This window comes from Pleurodeles waltl, chromosome 9 (genome assembly GCF_031143425.1).
Source record: "Pleurodeles waltl isolate 20211129_DDA chromosome 9, aPleWal1.hap1.20221129, whole genome shotgun sequence".
Taxonomy (NCBI): domain Eukaryota; kingdom Metazoa; phylum Chordata; class Amphibia; order Caudata; family Salamandridae; genus Pleurodeles; species Pleurodeles waltl.
Genome location: NC_090448.1, coordinates 421,689,108 through 421,709,040, shown reverse-complemented (window position 1 = coordinate 421,709,040; position 19,933 = coordinate 421,689,108). Strand labels below are relative to the sequence as shown.

The 19,933-nt window shown below is 44.3% G+C and overlaps 1 long non-coding RNA gene across 1 annotated transcript in view; it reads left to right on the top strand.

Annotated features, from left to right (window-relative positions):
• The window catches only part of LOC138258639 (uncharacterized), a 71,587-nt gene extending 52,267 nt beyond the window's left edge, over positions 1-19,320 (top strand). The window contains exon 3 of the long non-coding RNA XR_011198472.1: positions 19,084-19,320. This is a non-coding gene — a long non-coding RNA (uncharacterized lncRNA). The remainder of the gene's footprint in view (positions 1-19,083) is intronic.
• The last annotated feature ends 613 nt before the right edge of the window (positions 19,321-19,933 follow it).

The following is a 19,933-nucleotide window of genomic DNA, read 5'->3' as shown; positions in this document are numbered from 1 at the left end:
TACTATACAAGACACTGCTCTGTCCCCTTTGATTTTTTTTTTTTACGCACAAGCTTTTTAGGGTAAACTTTACAGTTAGAACGGACTGGACAACATGCCACGATTCCCACTTTGAACAACTCATTAAATAATTGCACACCTGTGTAGAAACTGTCCATGTAATAATGGTAACCATTATTGAAAAGTCCTATGGCAAGTTTCCACACAATTGTTCAGACTCCAAAAGTGTAAGGGCAACGGGGGGTCAATTGAAGAAATCCCTACCAGTGTAAATCCTGAAATTATATGCATATCCAGAAGCACGTCACACAACATATACATCTTAATACCGTAATGTGCTCTCTTGCTGGTAATGTGATGTCTGAAAACCAAATGGCCCTTGAACAGGACCAGAGACTCTTCCACAGATACATCTTTCCCTGGAATTAAGATCTCTGAGAAACAATTTACTAAATGGTCAAGAAGGGCCGAATTGTGTACAAGACTGCCGCAAACCAGGTGATTTTTACCATTAGCCACAAAATGCAACATCTGCAGCAGAAGCAACTACCGATCTCGACTTTGGTTGCTGGAAATATAACAGTTGCCATCAAGGGACTAGTAGACCACTATAAAAACAGTGGTGGCTTCCTTAGCAAACCCATCAACAAAGTTAAACACTAGACCTGCTTAATGTCGTGGAGATTTGCAGGGGTCCACCAGGTAGGTCTAGAAGTGGGCCTTACGTGTGCCATTGTTGTCCCCCACAAGAAATCCTGCATACAAATAAGTCTGCACAACAATATCATCCAAAAATACATCATCAATAAAGAGTTGGAAGAAATTGATAGGCAAAAGCTTCTCTGTATTGACTACAACCTGCAACATCACTAAAGGCAGCCAAAACAGGCTGCACCATGTTAGGGCAACTCAGGGTTCAGCACTTCCATTGTGAAGCCTCCCAGTCCCTGGCTGCAGTCCATCTTGCTCTTGCTGCACTACAGGCATATCAATGTCCTCCACTAAAAGGAGCACTTCATCAACACTAATAGCGGATTCATCATCAGATGATTCCTCTCTGACAGAACATTCACTGCCAGAACCTCCAACTTGGACCTCTGCCTCAGATGCAGAGTCAGTCTCAGAGCCATGTTTAGAAACAGATTCAAAAAGCAGGCCAACAACCTGCTGGGCGATCAGCCTACAGACAGCCATATTGCTTACTAACAAAACTAGCACAACAACAAAAGAACAATAAAAATGTCAAATTCTAACTAAACAAACTGTGGCTGTATCACACAGTAAATATAACTATTGATATATAATGATATAGAAAAAAACTATCAGTACAAACCACACAATGAACTTTATACTCCAAAAAGATACCTCTCACTTGCCACAGACCGCTAGACTGAGGATCAACTGTACCTACTCTCCCCCCGCACAGCAGGCACCAAAGATATCCCACCAGAAAGGGAAAAAATAAACAACACACAAGTTAACACAATCTTGCACAAATCCAAACATGTAAATATGAAACACAAAAAATCAGGAGCTAAATAACCTGCAATAAAAAATGGCCGATCTGCGGGGAGGATTGTGGGGGGGAACAGCCAATGCATATTTCCCAAAAAATGGGGAGCAGCCCTTGCCCAAGTAGCTGCTCCCAGACATGCATAAATACAAAATCCCTAGTGTCTAATGGTTTTCCACCCCCTTCCCCTTAAGGGCAGATTGGCCTAGAAAATGTGGGGAAAAACAGGCAAACCATGTTCCATTACATTTTTTTGGAGAGTAGCCCTTGCCTAAGAGGCCGCTCCTCGTTTGTCTAAATAAAGATTTCTGGTGTCTAGTGGTTTTCCACACCCCTTCTGGGGGCAGATCTGCCTACAAAATGGGCAGTCTGCCTCAGGGTGGAGGGTGGAAAGGTGGTCACCAAACGGGCAATACATATTTACTCAAATTGGGGAGCAACTCTTGCATCAAGGGATCTCTCAATGCACCTAATATATAAATTCCTGGTGTCTAGTCGTGCAATCCTGTGGCTGGTTCGCAGTCACACTACCCAGTCCCACTACCGGTCCCGCAGCAGGAATGCACTTTTTGAGAGTCAGTGGGGGAAAGGAAAAATTCTTTATTATATATATCTTGCAGATATTGCTCATCCTAAGACCCCAGAATTTCCGAAGATGAGAAAGAACAACCATAACACATTTTGGCCATGCAGAAAGATAGTAGGTGGGGAGATGTGCTAAAAAATGGCTAAACTATGGCTATTCTAGCAGTATCGCACACTTGTTGCCATGAAAGAATGTGAGACACAGGCACGGAGAAGGGTGTTACATTTAGTAGGTCAGAGGGAGCACAATTGAGACTGGTTGTTTATCTAGCAGAGAAGCAACTGAACATTCACTTACATTCCACTGTTGATCCTCTGTCCAGCATATTACTCCTAGCTTACACTCCGAGGATTCAGCTCTAGGAATTTCCATCTCAGGACTGGTTTGATCCACTTCAGCTATGGGGCTCGTTTAATCATCCTATATCTTCGGCTTCTTGCACAGCAATAAGCATTCACTCAAGCACATAATGCAGTCATAGAAATAAACAGGTTAGGTAGAAATACAAAATGAAAAGTCCTGCAGTGATTTTCTAGGACTCAATATGTTGCTAGTCGTGCATCTCTTTATGTGTTTTTTTAATAACCAATCTTTCCTCCTTACCAGTAGGCATACATGGTAACAATGAACGTTTTTGTGTGCTATTTAGGTTTGTTTAGTGCTTTACGAACAGTAATGTATCGATAGCCCTGTACAATTTATCATGATATAACATGGTTTCAACTGTGCTTCCAGTTGTAGTTGCACTTTCACTGCCATCTGCTTCCATCAAAAGTCAGTCAATTTTGTTGCAGCACTGAGTTTCATTTAAGAAGATTGACATTTAGTGCATGGGCAAATAAACAGCACATTACATGTTATCCATAGTGACCTGAAAAGAACAGGTAGACTTATCTGCATTGCGCTTATCCCTGCTCCCTCCGACGTTATCATTTAATCGCAATCACTGCAATGAGAATATAAACTGCTGATGCCATCATCCTTTGTAAGTGACCCAGGTTTCATGTTTTGTGGTAGTGCTGATTAAGTCAGGGACAGTGGGCTGAAATGACCCCTCACTTTAATATCCATGTAATAAAACGTTTTGAGGGATGTATTTTGCTGATTTTTTGGAGTTGCTGTTATTGTCACAATCCTAGTCCTCCAGAAAGATTTCACATTTTAAAACTGTTCTCTGCTTTAGTATCCATCATAGGCTAATAGAAGTACTTAAATGTGGGTGGGAAATTGCCTTTTTGCCTAGTCACCCCAGATTTTTCTCTTTTTACTAGACTCTATATATTTTATGTCTTTAAAACACTGGGCACTTTCCCATTGGTATCCAGTAGTAAAGGGTCTGTGTTTCCCCGTTTAAAATGGTTGAAATGACATACTCCTAACTAGCATATTTAACTTGTCTTGAAGTCTCTACTGTATGTTACAAAGTGTACTAAGGGCCTGGAAATTAAATCCCACTAGTGGACTTCACCTATTGTGCTATCCACCTATTGTGCTATCAACTACTGTGGCAAGGCAAACATAGCCTTACTCCTACCACTGTAGCCTGAATGTAGCAGTGAAAGAACTGTATTCCAGTGTATCAAAATAAACTAATTTAACAAGTAAAAACATCCCTTTTAAATGTTAGAAAGTCGTGCCTGTGTAGACCTTGTAGCCCAAAATGCAGGGAGCAAGGTATTTAAAAGTAGGGCGTCTAGAAATGTAATGTTAACATGTCTACACAGTGACTAGCACTCAAAAGCTATTTTCACTGTGGCAAGCCAGGTTGTCCTGTATACAAAACCTGAGTGAAATGCTAATACTGTATCTCAGGAAAGAGACTAGCTAGAAAAATAAACAACTATATAAACAGTTAATAAGAATCAAGTTAAGTGGTATAATCACATTTTTAATACATATTGAGGAAAAGTAACTGTTAGAAAGTTACCTTTTACCTGCCTGAATTGTCAGAAGGTTAATTAACATAAGCCTCTGTCAACTCCCAGCTGATAATTTGGTAATTAGCCTTGATTAGGTGTGAATATGTGGCAAACACCTCTTAGGAGCAAACCATAGGCTGACCTGAATGGGCAGAGATGACTCCTCTGAACTCCACAGAATATGTAGGGTGGGGCTGTAGGCATCCTTTCTGATACTACACTGTCAACCCCTGCTTGAGTACCGAATCGTGCTTGACAAGTGTGCTGTGTTCACGTATAGCACTTGGGGCACACATGAAGCGTAGTGGACGGGCAGCCTAGACACTTTTTGTGAACTCACTGGCTGGTTGCTGAAGAATTCTTCTTTTGTTCCTGCCAGACTTCTGTCTCTGGGTTTACATATAACCCTTAGGGGACATTTGAAAGGGGAGAGAATAGGATGCCAAGACAATTCATCGGAATCCACTGCCTGGTTGCTGAAGTACTCTGCTTCTGTACTATTAGACTTCTGTCTCTGGGTTTATTTTGGGTACAGTGGTTGCCTCAAACTGGCTATTAGTGTTAGATGTGGGTGAACACTATGATTACCGTAGCACACTCCCCATACGCACCCCCAGCCCTCTGAGCCCAAGTTTAAGTATTGCTGAAGACTTTTGCCATCTTGAAAATGCCATAAGTGGGTAGGATTGGCCCCAAGAGCTTCTACCTCATTGGTTATGCTGTGCCCAGGAGACATTCCCACTCTCTAGCTAGTGCCCGGCACCTTCAGGCACCCACTTCAGATCACTTACTGGACCTACTGAAGGTCAGAAGAGGACTGGGCCTGTTCCTGTGACCCAAGAGAAGCCTGAAGGCCTTCTTCTTATACCCATGACAAATTAGTGGCCACATAGGGTTTTAAGGCTAAATGCCTCTTCAAGTTACAGGGATACATCAGACTACAACAGGGCTTTTCTTGGAAGTGCTCAGCTAACCAGTGGCAACTAGACTTGGAATGGACCCTGCTGTTGGCCTTTGCTTGACATTCTGTGAGTCTCTAAGCGCTCTCGCCTGAGGTCTTGGTGGGCTTTTGAAGTGTACTCTTGTGGTGGATTAGGACTTAAAGGACGAAGCCAGAAGGTTAAATCTTTGACCAAGATGAAACTGTTTGGCGCTTCCATCCCGTTCTTTATCATGGTCAGCCTCAAATTGCGCCTAAATTCCGGTCTACCACAACAATTGACAATCATTGGTTCTTTTTGTTTTTTTGCCTCTATTTCCACGTAAAAAATTAAGAATTTGTATCTTCAGCTTCCCTTATTGGATTTTTGACATTTTTTTATTAAATTTTACTCTATTTCTATAATTTGGTTTGGGATTTTCATTGCTTTGCATTTTTGTTTAGTACTGCATAAATATTTTACACATTGCCCTAAGTTAAGCCTATCTGCTCTGTGCCATACCTACCAAGTGTTTGAGCTCAGGTTAATTTAGTGACATTGAGGGTTTACCCTGACAAGGGTTGTAATTATACCTTGAGGTGGGTACAAATAATCCATTTCTTTACAGCTACAAACACCTTATATAGTTCAACTCTCTCTTTCAAGTAACAATATACAAACCACCCCTGAAATATAGGTTACTTGCCTTCGGTAGTGCTATTTCTAGTGGATACTCAACTTAACTGCAGATTTCTTACCTTGTGAATACCCCAGTCTCCATGCTAGAGAGGGAAACTCTACTACTAGTTGCTGCGCACTAGCACATTGCACCATCGGCCTCTGCTACAACTCTATACCCCCTCTGAACATGACCACATGGAGCTGCCTATAGGTGCCAGTCCTGCAGAATTATGTCATTTTATTCACTGGACTTTACAATGTCACTCACACATGGATGGTGACTGAAAGACTGAGACACACAGACTGTGTGAAGTCCACTCTATAGAGAGTGGACGAGGGAGGGTGATGAAGAATATGTGGTTAAACTATCCACCATGAAGAATGTTTCTGAAGGTAGCTTATTCTTCTAATGGACACTTCTTACCACAGAGTCCTCACCTTGCGCATCAATACCAAAGCAATGCCCCATGCAAGAGGAGGTGATCTGAGGAGAGAACCTTACACCAGGAAGCTCTGCAGGACTAAGGGGACAAAATTACCCTCCTTGTAGACCTTAGAGTTAAAGAACGGTTCCTGTGGGTAACCTAATTCAGGAACAAGTGACCTCACTCACCTATTGGTGACATGCTTCATCATCGGGCTATGCTCCTCGTCAGACCGGCACAGCAATATCTGACGGGCCCCTCGTCGGGGCTCTTTACCGGAGATCTTTTGAAGAAAATTGCTGTAGTTGAATGCAATAATGTGGGATTGGTGAGTTGAACTGTTAAAATTGACTAATAGGACCCCATAATGAAATGTAATTTTATTGAAAATGTGGGCCTCTGTCAAGATTAAAAACAAACCAGGAAAGGGGAAGTAAGAATAATGTCTGTCTTACCCTAATCACAATGTAGTGTTGGTGAACCCTATGATCTAGTGATCAAGTATTTGTCAGGTAGAGTTGGACGTCCCTACACTGCCCTAATTATAGAAGGTCAACATGTTTCTCGCTAAAAGTAAGTCTATAAAGATCTTAGTGCGATTCGTTAAGACCTCAAAAAATCATACCTAATTCTCACAGCTATGTTAAACTAGGTTAACTTTGCGGTACAGAAATCTAAAAGGGAAAGAAAGGGTTCATTAGAAACACAGTAGTTTAATAATATACTGTGCCAAATGGACAAAACACTAGTGAAAAATCCCTAGTGGTGTTCTAGTGATGTGTGAATGAACACTTCTAAATTGAAAAAAGGCTAAGGTTCTTACCCTCCTCAAATTCAAGGATGGGCCCGACGGAATCAGCGGAGAGCCTATGTGTGTCCAGCCAATGTAATAATCAGCATGTCTGGGGTATAAGGAAGAAAAAATAATCATTGCATGCCTAAAATTAATCCCATGATGTTGTATATAGGAATTAAATGGTATGGTCTTAGAGTAACATGAAACATCACAGTATGGCCCACTGTTTGACGTGGAGTCATGTACTGTACTGTCCCTAGTATACAAAGAAGTGTGCACAGTCAATATTAATCATGTAATCAACTTTATATTAATGATGAAAACCCTCAGGCCACATGGCCCTCGTTTATCACAAATATGGTAGTAAGAAAATATCCTGGATATCTGTTAAATATATGTATGTAAGTGTAAATCAGCAATGTCAGAGGAATCGTCTGATAAGCCTTCACTTAATAGGTAAGTGACAGCCCCCACCAAAGTATACCCTCACAACATGTAACATCCCTCTAGGATGAAAACGTTCTGTTATAAATTGTGTTATTCACAGATGCGGTAAGTGACAGCTCCCACCAAGAGGCCAGTGCTTCATGGGTATGCAAAATATCAGTGAGTTTAATAAACAAGATCATGCATCTCAAACCACGGAAATAATCTGAAAATGTGTTAAACAGATCTACGTAAGAGTATATTAACAATATCAAAGAAGTCGTTTGTTGCATACTCTAACATACGGTAAATGACAGGTCCCACCAAGCTATTTCATCAATGCACGTAAGCTAACTCCAAGATGAATCCATCGTGCAAAAAATGTTTGTGTCATCTCTTATATGATAAGTGACAGCTCCCGCCAAGGGGTTACGGATCTGTGGTCGAGAATAGTATGCGTAAAACGGAGAAGAAGACCAGGTGCCGTGGTGATGGAGGGCTCAAGTTTATAGCACAGGCACAGATACATAATCAGGAGTCAAAATACCATTACAAATCGTATACATGCAGTCCCTGAATAATACAGTCATCCCCGGTTAGGAAAGGTGATCTTTTGATTGCCTGTTTTCGGTGGTATCAAGTTGGCTTGTTTTAGTGCCTGTGGCATATCTGCGGTGTAGAGGTTGAATAGAAGCGGTGCCAAAACGCAGCTATGTTTTAGCCCGTTGGTATTAGGAATCTCCTTGGGGACTGTGGAAGGTGAGAGCTTGACCCTCACCCAGGTAGATGTATATAACAATGTTATTGCCTTAGGAGGTTATTTGAGATGCCCCAGTTTTTTAGCTTGTTCCATAGTAGATTCCTGTCAACGGCATCAAATGCCGCGGAGTAATCTACGTAACCTGCGTAAAGGGGAGGGGATTTTTTAGCCACAGCCTCATGAGCTAGAAAGAAAAGGGCTACGATGTTGTCCGTGGTCGCACAATTCGCCCTGAAGCCAGTTTGGTTTAGTGGCACTAACTCTTTGGCCTCTGCCCAGTTTTGCAGTTCTTCCAGAAGGACTGAGGCGAATCTTTTTGCTTCAGTGTCCAGGAGTGCAATGAGGCGATAATGGGCGGGGCTTTGCCTATCCCCCTTTTTGTAAATGGGGTGTAGTATTGAGCCTCTCCAGTTTGGTGGTACTTCCTGGGAATCAAGGCAGGAGCAGTACAGTGCAGAAAGAATTAGTGACCAAAGGTTCGGATCTTCCTTGTAAATGTATGCAGGGATCCCGTTTGGACCGGGAGCCCCCGACGACCTCATTCTGCGCAGAATGCTAGCAATCTCTCCTATAGAGGGAGCAAGTCCTATGACTGTTTGATGTTCATTGATGTCCGGTTTCTCCTCTGGTTGTACTTGGGAAAACTGGCCGGTTGAATAGAGGTTTTTTACATGTTCTACTCGGGAAGCTTCATTCATTGCATTGTTACATTGGTCACTTTTGTTGAACTTGCTTTTGATGTATCTCCATAGTTCACCGTGATTGTGTTTTCTTGTCAAAGAGTAAATGTAAACAGACTCCTTTTCCGCTTGTTGGCGTTTTATGGACCATATAAGCTGCTTGTGTTGTTTAGTGTGTTTCTGTAATTTTGATACTAGCTCTTTTTTTATTATGTGGTTGCTCGTTTTGCCGAGTGATCTTCTTAATCTGGCTAGATTCGACTTACTCTCTCCTATGGTTTCTTGACGAGGGTTTTTTGCAAAACACCGTTGGGGTATGCTAGAGGATCCTGTGTGTTTTGCTCGAGATCGTAGGTGATGTCTGACCATTTAGTTCAAAGTGAGTCACTCGATAATAACAAAAGAGTTGGGCTATTGGCGTTTAACCACTGGTTGTATGCTTGGGATGCAATGGGTCCCCATTTTATTTGTCTGATTATTTGTGTTTCTTCTTCCCCCTGAGGCATACCAATTGATTTTTACATTTCCGGGCGCCTTAGATGCATCTCAAAGGTTGCTTTAAGGGGAAGATGGTCACTTGCCTTTAGTATTGGGTTTTCAAAAGCTGTTAGATAGTCTATACCTTCCTCAGTAGAGAACATATAGTCTAAGGTGCTCTTATTCTGAAAAGTTTTCGGGAACTGCTGTGCGAGGGCACTGACTTTTTGTGAGTGCTGAATAGAGATAAAGCCTTGTTTTTCAAAGAATTGTTGAAGTTGACGGCTGGCAGGGCATTCCGGGCGGATCAAGTTTGCTCTTGTTCCTAGCGATCCAAGATTAAAATCTCCACAAATTATGATACTAGAGCCAGTGTAGTCGCAGACTGCTCCATCCAGTTTGTCAACTGGTTGTGCCATACTTTCTGTCTTTGCTTGGCCAAATACGTTAGTGTAAAGGTTAATTATGATAAATTTTGACTTGTGAACTTTTGATGTCAGGCTTTCCAATCTTATTATTTGTAGCATTTGGTTATTGGTAGGTACTATACTAACTAGGAAGTCTAAGTTGATGTTTAAGTAGATCGAAAGGCCTCCGGAGGGTCTCCCAAAAATGTTTCTTTTTATAGCAGGCTGTTGAATTTCATAGAAACCTGGAACAGTCAGTGGGCAAGTTGACCAGGTTTCTAGTTGGGCCGCTTCCACAGGAGCTTTGTGGCACACACTTGGCAGGAGCTGGTAGCAGCCTCTGTGCTCCCGCCTAGGTCCGCACAGATCTTCCAGGGGCTCACTCTGGCCGCTCTCCACCACTCTTCCACCCCTTCTACTCTTTCGCCTTCTGCTCTGCCTCCCATCCACATAACCTCACCTCCACACTTTCCACTCTCTGCCTTATTCTGCTCACCGACTCTTTCGTCTGGTCTTCGGCGGCTAGCAGCTCCGCTCGTTGGGTGGCTTGTTTTGTGGCTTGGTGGACCTGTTGGGCTTCTCGGTAAAGGGGGGGCTTCTGAGGTTTCAGGGGGCCCAGGCGAAAGCACTAAGCTGCGTTGGGTCACAGGAGGGGGTACGGCAGAGTGGGGTGGCAGGCGGCAAGTCAGCACGGGCGGCCGAACAGCTTGGTGCTTGTGCTGGCGCTGGTACAAAGGCGCAAGGAGAAATGCAGAGAAGAGGCGCCTCACAGACTTGAGACTTGGGTCAGTCCTCGGACAATCCTGGGCACGCTGTGTCGGCCGAACCTCAGCCCTCCAGGGTACGAGGGTCCGGGGCCCAGGGTCCAAGGATCAAAGGATCAAAGGATCCAAGGATCGAAGGGGCTCGGACGCGCTCCGGCCTCTAGTCTCCGCCCCTCATGCAGCGTCAGCGTCTTGGCGTCACAGATGTCTTACTCCTTTCTCCTGTCAGAAGCAGCACCTGAGTACAACTTCCCCCTTTAAATAATCGTGTTGTTGTCACTCCATCAGTTTACTATGGTCTTTTACGCAACACACAAAAGAACTGAGATGGGTGCCGTGACAGCCTGCTGTGCATCAGCTTTTACTGCATCTTCCTAACCCCTGTAGTCTCTCCTGTTACTTAGAGGGATGATGTGGAGAGAAGAACATGGCGATGGACTGTCAAACATAGAAGGATGACACGACTTTAAGAAGAAAGGAGACATGAGTCCTAAGAACTAGTTGTCAGGAAAGAAGGTACTGTAAGGAGCCTGGACTGACGATGCCTGTGGCTCACATATGTGACAAGCAGAAGTGACTGCAGTGAGAAAGAGTGTCTTTATATTTAGGAGGCTCAAGGTACAACTATGCAGAGGCTGGAAAGAGGCACACAACAGGAAAGTGAGGGCTAAATTGCAGCATCATAAATGGCCAGGGGAAACGCATGTGAAAGCTCTTTAAAAAAAATAAAGTATCCCAAATTATTATTTAAATAAAGAGGGTTGATCAGGCAAATGATCAAAGACTGAAAAGGCTGTTAGATAACCTTAACTTCCGCAGCAAAGCCCTCCCAGAATAAAGAGAACAAAACCAAAAGAACATCAGACCAGTGATGTCAGGGGACGAACATGAACCAGTGGCCTGAGTAGAGGTACTTTGTGGCAGGGGGTTGAACCAGATTGACATCCTCAACCTCTGACAGAAGATTAAAACCTCTCAGTTGGTTCCACTCAATCGCCACACATGGACGCGTAAAGTTTGAAGGTTTGGATGCAGTACTCTGAATTACTTCAGGGACAGCATATTTTTCCTAACAAGAAGCCAAAGAAAGGGAAGACAATGAAAATCAAAGAAGCAAAAGAAGGGGGAAGATGCTGATGGTTAGACGTTCCGAGAATCAGATCATCCTGGCCCAATCCAAGGCCACCAGAATCAGCTGCATTTTGTCCAACCAGACTATCTTTCGGATCTATGGTATCAGAGGCAGAAATGCTTATAAGAGACTAGAATCACATCAAAGGTTGAGCACATTTCCTGGTGACCAACAAGGAGGAAACTCTAGAGCACAGGTCAGGCTTTGAGTGTTTTTGGAGGCAATGGCTGAATCTCCCAGGGGCACACCCCACTGGTCAAAAAATGCCACTTCCAAATGTAAACAGCACTTGTAATTGGCAAGATGTTTGCTGAGTGGGTCTGTCCGGATGTGGATCGATTCCATCCTAACTGTCAGGGAAACCTGTGACATTCCATCCACCACAATAGTGTAAGAGCCTCCAGACAGAGGGCATGGGACCCAACTGCGTCTTGCATGTTACAGTACCACATGGCAATCGTGCTGTCCTATCTGTATCAACCGGTCTTTGATGGAAGGCAGAAATACTTTAAGGGCTTGATGGATGGTGCTGCTCCATGGAACAGAGGTCTCTAATCTCCTCATTATCCGGATGAAACTCCCCAACCTAAAGCAGATGCAGTGGTCATCACTGAGACCTCCAGAGTATGATCTACCACACGTCAGGTTGGCATCTGACATCCATCACCGAAAGCCTTAGTCGTCTAGTAGGTGATGCGAATCCAGTCTGTGAGGTATCCCCAGTGCTTGGCCTAACTGCAGATGAAGGTTCCATTGAAGGGCCTGCATGTATATATATGTTTGTGGTATCTGTATAGCAGAAACCTAGGTAAAATGTAGTGGAGCACTGTACAGGGTCAAAGGCAACCATACAGTCACCAATGAGCAAGATGTACAAGAATGAAGCAAGATGTTACGTCATCAAGGAGACTCAGAACCATCAAGGCGAGGTCAGTCGCTCTTTCTTGGAATATCACAATCACAGCCCAGATATCCTGCACTCTCCGCAGTGGTTGAAAGGCACCTGTCCACAGAATGACCTTGATAAAGGGGGGCCTCTGAGGTGGTCAAAGCTGGGACTTGGGCTCGTTGATGGAAAATTCTAGAGTAGACAGTAACAAGACTGTTGTTGGAAGGTAGTCCGAGACTAGCCGAGGTAAGCTTTCTTTCAATAGGCAGTCATCAAGGTATGAGAATACTTTAATTTCCGACCCTAGAAAATGTGCTACAACCATCCTAACCACCAACATAACCTATGTAAAGACCCACCAGGCCAGTGTCACGCCCAAGGCCATGCCGGTGAATTGGAAGTGGTATGGCCATACTACAAAGCAGAGATACTTCCTGTGGGACTACAGCACTAGCTTATGAAAATACTTATCCTGCACATCCATGGACTGGTGAAAAAAGCAATGAGGCTTTTGAACCTGCCTTGTTAAACATGTTATACAGCAAGGACTAGAGGTGGACAAGCCACTGGAAGCTTGATCTAGATGAATGGCTGTGGCTCAACTCAAGGTCCTCTTGGTACCTTGAGCCCAAAACGAGTCAAGCTTCCAGAGGAGGTGATGTGGCCTCAATTTTACAGATGCCAACCTTGTATCATGGGGAACCAGCTTTAAATCCTGGCCTCGGCTACGCATCGTTTTCCCGTCAAACGTCACTGTGCCAGGGAAAACGTGTTTTGCAGTCTGCATCTATGGTGAAAAGCTCTTAAGTCCTTGGACAAGTTTTGCATTATGGAAAACTGCCCAAAATAACATGTGTGCCCTTATTTCATTCTCCAAGAATTATAGAAAAAGTGGTAACCTTTGATGCCAGAAACTGATACCCATCAATGGCTGAACTGCACAGTATGAAATCAATCCCTGCTTGACTAAATTGTATGATCTTAGATGAATACTTTATTTCATCGAATCTCCTTTTTGTTCGTTATCACACAGGAGAGCACCTTCAAATACGTTTGCTCCAGCTATAATAACAATCTAGGCCACATATATGGTATACATGACCTCTGGCTTGTCTCTTAGGGCCAGATGTAGCGAAGGGTTTTTCCCATTCTGTCACAATGGGAAAATGTGTTCGTACGTATGGCCCTTCGTTCACTAATAGCATTGCCATAAGGGCAGGGGCAAGAACGTTTCTCGGTTCATGTTTAAAAGATACTAGTCAAAAAATCTGATATAATTAAGTGAAAAGTTTTTTATGTTAAATACTTTCTTGAATTTTTAAGACACCGTATCATTTTCTAACATAATGTTTGCTTCATGATTTACATTCTAGTTTTGTCAGGGCTCGTGCACGGGCTGCTGAGACAAAACCAATCAGCTGCTCGGCTGTCCCCTGTAATTTATTGGCTCGCCGAGCTTCAGCAGAGACAACAGAGGGCGACCAAGGATTCTATGTCAGGACCGGAGGCTTCGGATTATGCTTTCTCTTAACTTTACTGACAAACACAGCAGCCAATAAAAAACAATACTTTTTCAAACTACAAATCCCATGAGCCTTAGCTCACCAATCATGGCACGATACTGTCCATATATATATCATGAGCTCTATAGTCCTTCCTCTTTCTTTGCTGCTCCAGCAGCCAGTTAAGTCACGCACGAAACGCTCTTATATTTGTTGTGATTTTAATATATTATAGTAAACAGCGCGCTCGGAGCTTCGCTCCGCTTGAATGTCATGTCGAATTGTAAAGTTTATTAATAATATTGCTAGCGCGTCAGAAGTGTTTGATTTGTTTTTTGCTTCGCTTTCCGGAGCTTCGGCTCCGATTCCTTAAATGCCCCCAGCGTTACAATACCACTGGTGTGGAGCGGGAGCAGGCCGTACGAACGAGCGCTCGCTCGCTCAGAGGACGTAGTCCTCTTTCATTGCTCATGCGTGCGCGCGCGCATTGAGCCGATCGGAGGCTTCCGACCGGCTTCTTTGCAGCGCGAGTACGCGAGTGGCAATTTCTCCGGTGCAAGTGGCCTAAGAGCGCCCGTAGGGGCTGAAATAATACTCATAGAGCTTTGCTCAGGGGGCATAAAGATATTTTAATAGTTTTTACTTAATAAGATTTAAAATTGGCAGGTGGCTCCCTCCACTTTAAAAACTTTAAAAACTCTTTATCAGATAATTTAAACACCTGCTCAGGGTTTTGCCCCCCCCTGTCAACTCCTCCTATCAAGGACTTACCCACATTTTTTGCGATGGCGTACTACGCCAATGAGGAAGAGCAGTATGGCGAACTGCAGGAGGAAACCTCAGAACATCTATTGGAGGAAAGACTGGTGGAAGCACTGGGTTACCATGTGCAAGACTCCGTGAATTGGGCGTTAATCCAGGCCCTCAAGCCTTTTACTCAACCTCTGTCTAATTTCGCTAGAAGAGAATTTCTAGGTGAAAGTAGCCAACAACCTCGCCTGCAAACCGGAGATTCCGGTGACGTGTTGGGTCTTAGACTACAGCGTTCAGGTGGCACCTCTTCTGCAGAAATTTTGTCACAAATGGCAACCTCCGTGTTGCGTGACCATGCGTATGGAGGATCTCCCCCACCTCAAATTTCACCTTCCATTCCTGTGCAGACATCTTCCCAATCCAGTTACCACGATCCCTCTTCCTCAAAATCGGATTCGGACGAATCTCAGACTGATATTCAACCACGCAAAAAGCAGCGCAAGGCGAAGCATAATACACCCAAAGATGACACCCCGCAAGGCAAAAACCTCTTATTCTCTCCAGAGGATATCATTCACCCTCGCTCTACTGAGTGGGTCCCTCAACAGGAAGTGGCGAACTACGTCCAAGACAGGCTGCGCAGAAGCTTTGAGAAAGAGGTATGCAATACTCTTAGATCAGAGTGTCCCCGCCCCTCCCTCCTGGGTAAAGTAGCGGACACTCCAGAACTGGACCCTAACATGGCGACCTTTCTCCGGAAATTCGCCAAGGACCCAAAAAAGGGTCTAGACCGTGCCTGGAAAGGTTGTCAGGACAAATTATTAGACATTTCTGGTCCGTTAACAAAAATATTGGATTTAGCTGTAGAATCCAAGGAATCCGAAACCCCCTTGGATACGGAAGCGATACTTCAATGGACCCAGAGAGCAATCTGCCTCCTGGGAAACGCAAACTGCGCCATGTCAACGGAGCGCAGACGATCTTTCCTCATTCGTTTAGATCCTAAGCTCGCTGAGTTGTCCATTAACGAAGCCGGTCCTGCGGCTAACTGTATGCTCTTCGGAGATAAATTTATTTCCAACTTGAATAAATACGTAGCTACATTTACAGCCCTTGATAAAGCCCAATCGAACATCAAAAAGGTATTCAATAATGCTCCTTTTATGCGGGCCGGACGCTTCAGGGGTTGAGCGCCAGGCCGAAGATACCAGGCCCCGAGATATGCCTCCCAAGGCAACAGAGGAACCTACCCAAACCAGGGCAACTTCTACCCCAATCGCTACAGGGGGCGAGGTAGAAACTCAAGAGGATACCGTGGGGGTAACTCCATTCAAGACAGCACAAATTCAGGTGAGAATTATTCTTCCCTCAGAGGTAACTTTGGGGGGCAGGATTCAACTGTTTCTCCCGGCTTGGGAATCCATTACTCAGGACCCTTGGGTTCTTCAGTCAGTTCAGGGCTTTCAGCTAGAATTTTATGCCCCCCCAAAGCAAAAGAGTCCTCCTATGCCTCTCCTTTTTTCCCGCGCAGATCACAAATTCATAAAAGAGGAGATTATCTCTCTCATTCAAAAAGGGGCAGTGGTGGAAACCTCACCTCACCCTCGGGGTTTCGCCAGCACTATCTTCTTGGTTCAAAAGAAGGGCGGCGGATCCAGACTGGTTTTAAACCTAAAACATTTCAATTCCTGGATGGTGTATCGCCATTTCAAGATGGAGGGCATCCACCTTCTCAGAGATCTTTTAAGGGACAAGGACTGGATGGTACGGCTAGACCTCAAAGACGCCTACCTCTCAGTCCCGATATTTGCACCTCACAGACAATTCCTACAATTCCAATGGGATTCCCAGTGGTTCGAATTCAAGGTGCTCCCTTTCGGCCTCTCCTCAGCGCCCTGGTGTTTCACCAAACTCCTTCGACCAGTGGTGCAATTTCTAAGAGAACGAGGAGTGCGCCTAATTATTTACCTGGACGATATTCTCATCATGGCTCAAGACAAAAGCCTGGTGCTGACTCAACTCAATTGGACCATAAAATTGCTCCAGGATCTAGGGTTTATCCTAAATTCAGAGAAATCCAACCTGATTCCTTCACAAAGTATGGATTTTCTAGGGTTTCAGATAGATTCTCTAGCATCATTACTAATTCTCCCGATCACCAAACGGAATCTGATCAAGAAGGAGTTGAGGAGAGCGCTTGCCTCTCCGACTATATCGTTGAGGACTCTAGCCCGGCTTGTCGGCCTTTTAGCCTCATCGATTCAGGCAATTTTCCCGGGGCCTCTACACTACAGAGCCCTTCAGAGATTGAAGATTCTTCATCTCCAAAAAGGTCTTCAATATTCAGAACTAATTCCCCTCTCGGAGGAAGCCAAGACAGAGATAACATGGTGGCTAGACCACATGGATGCGTGGAATGGCAGAGCGATTTTTCCCTCCAATCCGGATGTAGTGATCGAATCGGATGCCAGCCGTTGGGGCTGGGGGGCACGTTGCGGCCCAGTGGAGACTGGAGGCCGTTGGTCCCCGGGGGAATTATCTTATCACATCAACTGCCTGGAGCTCCTGGCAGGATCGTTCGCCATCAAATCCTTGGCTCCCCACAGGGCTCATTGCTGTATTCTTCTGCGGATGGACAATGTCTCCGCGGTCAGATACATCAATCGCCTAGGAGGGACCAGGTCTCGTCTCCTAGCGGAGATAGCGAAAGAATTCTGGCACTTTTGCCTCAATCAAAAAATCTCGGTAATAGCGGAATACATTCCGGGCATTACCAATACGACAGCAGACTGGAACTCTCGTTTCCTTCGGGATGGCAGCGACTGGAGGCTCAAACTGAACATTTTCCAAGCTCTCCAACTTCGTTGGGGGACATGTCAGATAGATTTATTCGCCTCCCGGTTGAACAGTCAGGTCCCATGCTTCTTCAGTTGGAGGCCGGATCCTCAAGCAAAGGGGACGGACGCATTCATGCAGTTGTGGCCGAGGGAACTTCTCTATGCCTTTCCTCCTTTTGTAATGATTCCTCGCGTCTTGGCTCAAGTGCGTCGCCAACGCTCGGAAATCATTCTGGTGACCCCATGGTGGAGTGCTCAACCATGGTTCCCTTCCGCAATGAACCAGTCATGCGAATTTCAGGTGAAGATACCGTGGTCAGTGGATCTCCTGTCAGATCCATCGAACAATTTCCATCCTCTGGTCCTTCAAGGTCTGTTAACTCTGATGGCCTGGAGACTTTCAGGAGACGATGGCAAGTGCCTGGAGTTTCGGACTCAGCGTTGTTTTTCTTATCCCAATCTTGGGCCCCCTCCACTCAGAAGAGATACGAACAGGCCTGGAAGAAGTGGTTACGTTGGTGCGACACAAGGAATGTGGATCCCTTGGGGTCAGAAATTCATGTCATAGCCAATTTTTTGTCAGAATTGGCCTCTCAGGGTTTAGCTTATAGGACAATTAACAATTGTCGTTCAGCTCTTTCGGCGGGTCATCCCCATATTCAAGGGAAACCGGTAGGAGAACATCCCTTGATTTGCAAATTGCTTAGAGGCATCCGTATGGTAAAACCTCCACAACCAAAGTATTCCTCTTTGTGGGATGTTAACATTATTTTACGTTTTCTCAAAAACTGGCCGGATAATGACGGTCTATCTCGCAAACAGTTATCCGCAAAGTTGACTATGCTGCTATGCTTACTCTCCTGCAGAAGGGTCTCAGACGTTAAAGCTCTGGATTTATCAGGTAGAGTATTCACTCCTAATGGAGTATCTTTTTCTATTTCTAGGCGTACAAAAACTTAATCCAAATGTATTTCATATCCATCGTTTCCGCATAACAAGAAACTATGTGTTGTTCAATGTCTGAAGAGTTATGAGGATGTCACTCGAGAATTCAGGCAAAATGTTTCAGGTCAATTGTTGATTTCCTTACAAAAACTGTTTAATCCTGTCTCTGCAGCAACCTTAGCCCGTTGGGTCAAGTGGTTATTAGCCGAATCCGGCATTGACAGAAGTGTTTTTGGGGCTCATTCGGTTAGAGGAGCTATGGCTTCCAAAGCCTTTGCGACAGGAGCCAGACTTGAGGACATTATGGCTGCAGCTGATTGGTCAAACGATTCCACTTTCAAGGTTTTCTATCACAAACCTATTGTGGATGTAGTGTCGGAAGTAGTAAATAGACTTTGAACTAGTATAATCCGAAGCCTCCGGTCCTGACATAGAATTAAAAAATTTCTAGCTATCGCGTCAAGAATTTTAGATTCTATTAAGGACACGGAGGCGAGGATTATCCCACCCGGTTGGTACGTTTATATCATTAATGTGATAAAGGCTTCATTGTCATTTTTATGTCATTAATATGATAATTGATTAAGAAAATGGTTTTTAATTTAAAAACGTAAAATAATTACCCTCCCTGATATATTCGATATTAGTGGTTTGTGTTTGTTCTCATTCAGGATCATCCAACACGACATCATGAAGGATTTCGATGAAGCATCGTTAATGTGGTTATCTCCCAACGCCTGGAGTTGTTACAGCGATCTGGAAAGAATTTCGTTTCAAGTTCTGCAAGTTTACGCATGTTTGAACTGTTTTCGCAAAGAAAGAGGAAGGACTATAGAGCTCATGATATATATATGGACAGTATCGTGCCATGATTGGTGAGCTAAGGCTCATGGGATTTGTAGTTTGAAAAAGTATTGTTTTTTATTGGCTGCTGTGTTTGTCAATAAAGTTAAGAGAAAGCATAATCCTCGCCTCCATGTCCTTAATAGAATCTAAAATTCTTGACGCGATAGCTAGAAAATGTTTAAGTCCCGCACGGACAGTGCCCTCCGCGCTCACGCTGCTAGACTCACTGAACTGTTGATAAGTTTGGTTCGGTGCGCCTGCCGGTGCTCATTCCTAAACATTGTGAAAACGTGAGAGGTCTGCGAAGGTCTGTCCTTATGTATGCACCACTCTGTGACTTGTGTCTTGCCTTTCTGGTACGGCATATGTAGTTTCACGCTCAAGAAGAAAGCAATAGGTCTGTAAGAACCACTGACACCTAACATGGGACAGCTGGAGTTCCCGGAAATCGCAGTCCACCAAACAGAAAGAAGGCGAGCGAATCTCCATGTCGACCGATGTGTATTCAAAACAACGACCTGTTAACTAGAGGTTAACAAAAAAAAAAAAAACGCCCCCGCACAGAGTCGGCAAACTTTCGGAATTTAAAAAAAAGTTGGCAATGCAGCTCTCAGCTGTGAATTAGTAGCAATATGACAATGAGTCACCAGGCATGCCCAACTCACCTCCCCCATC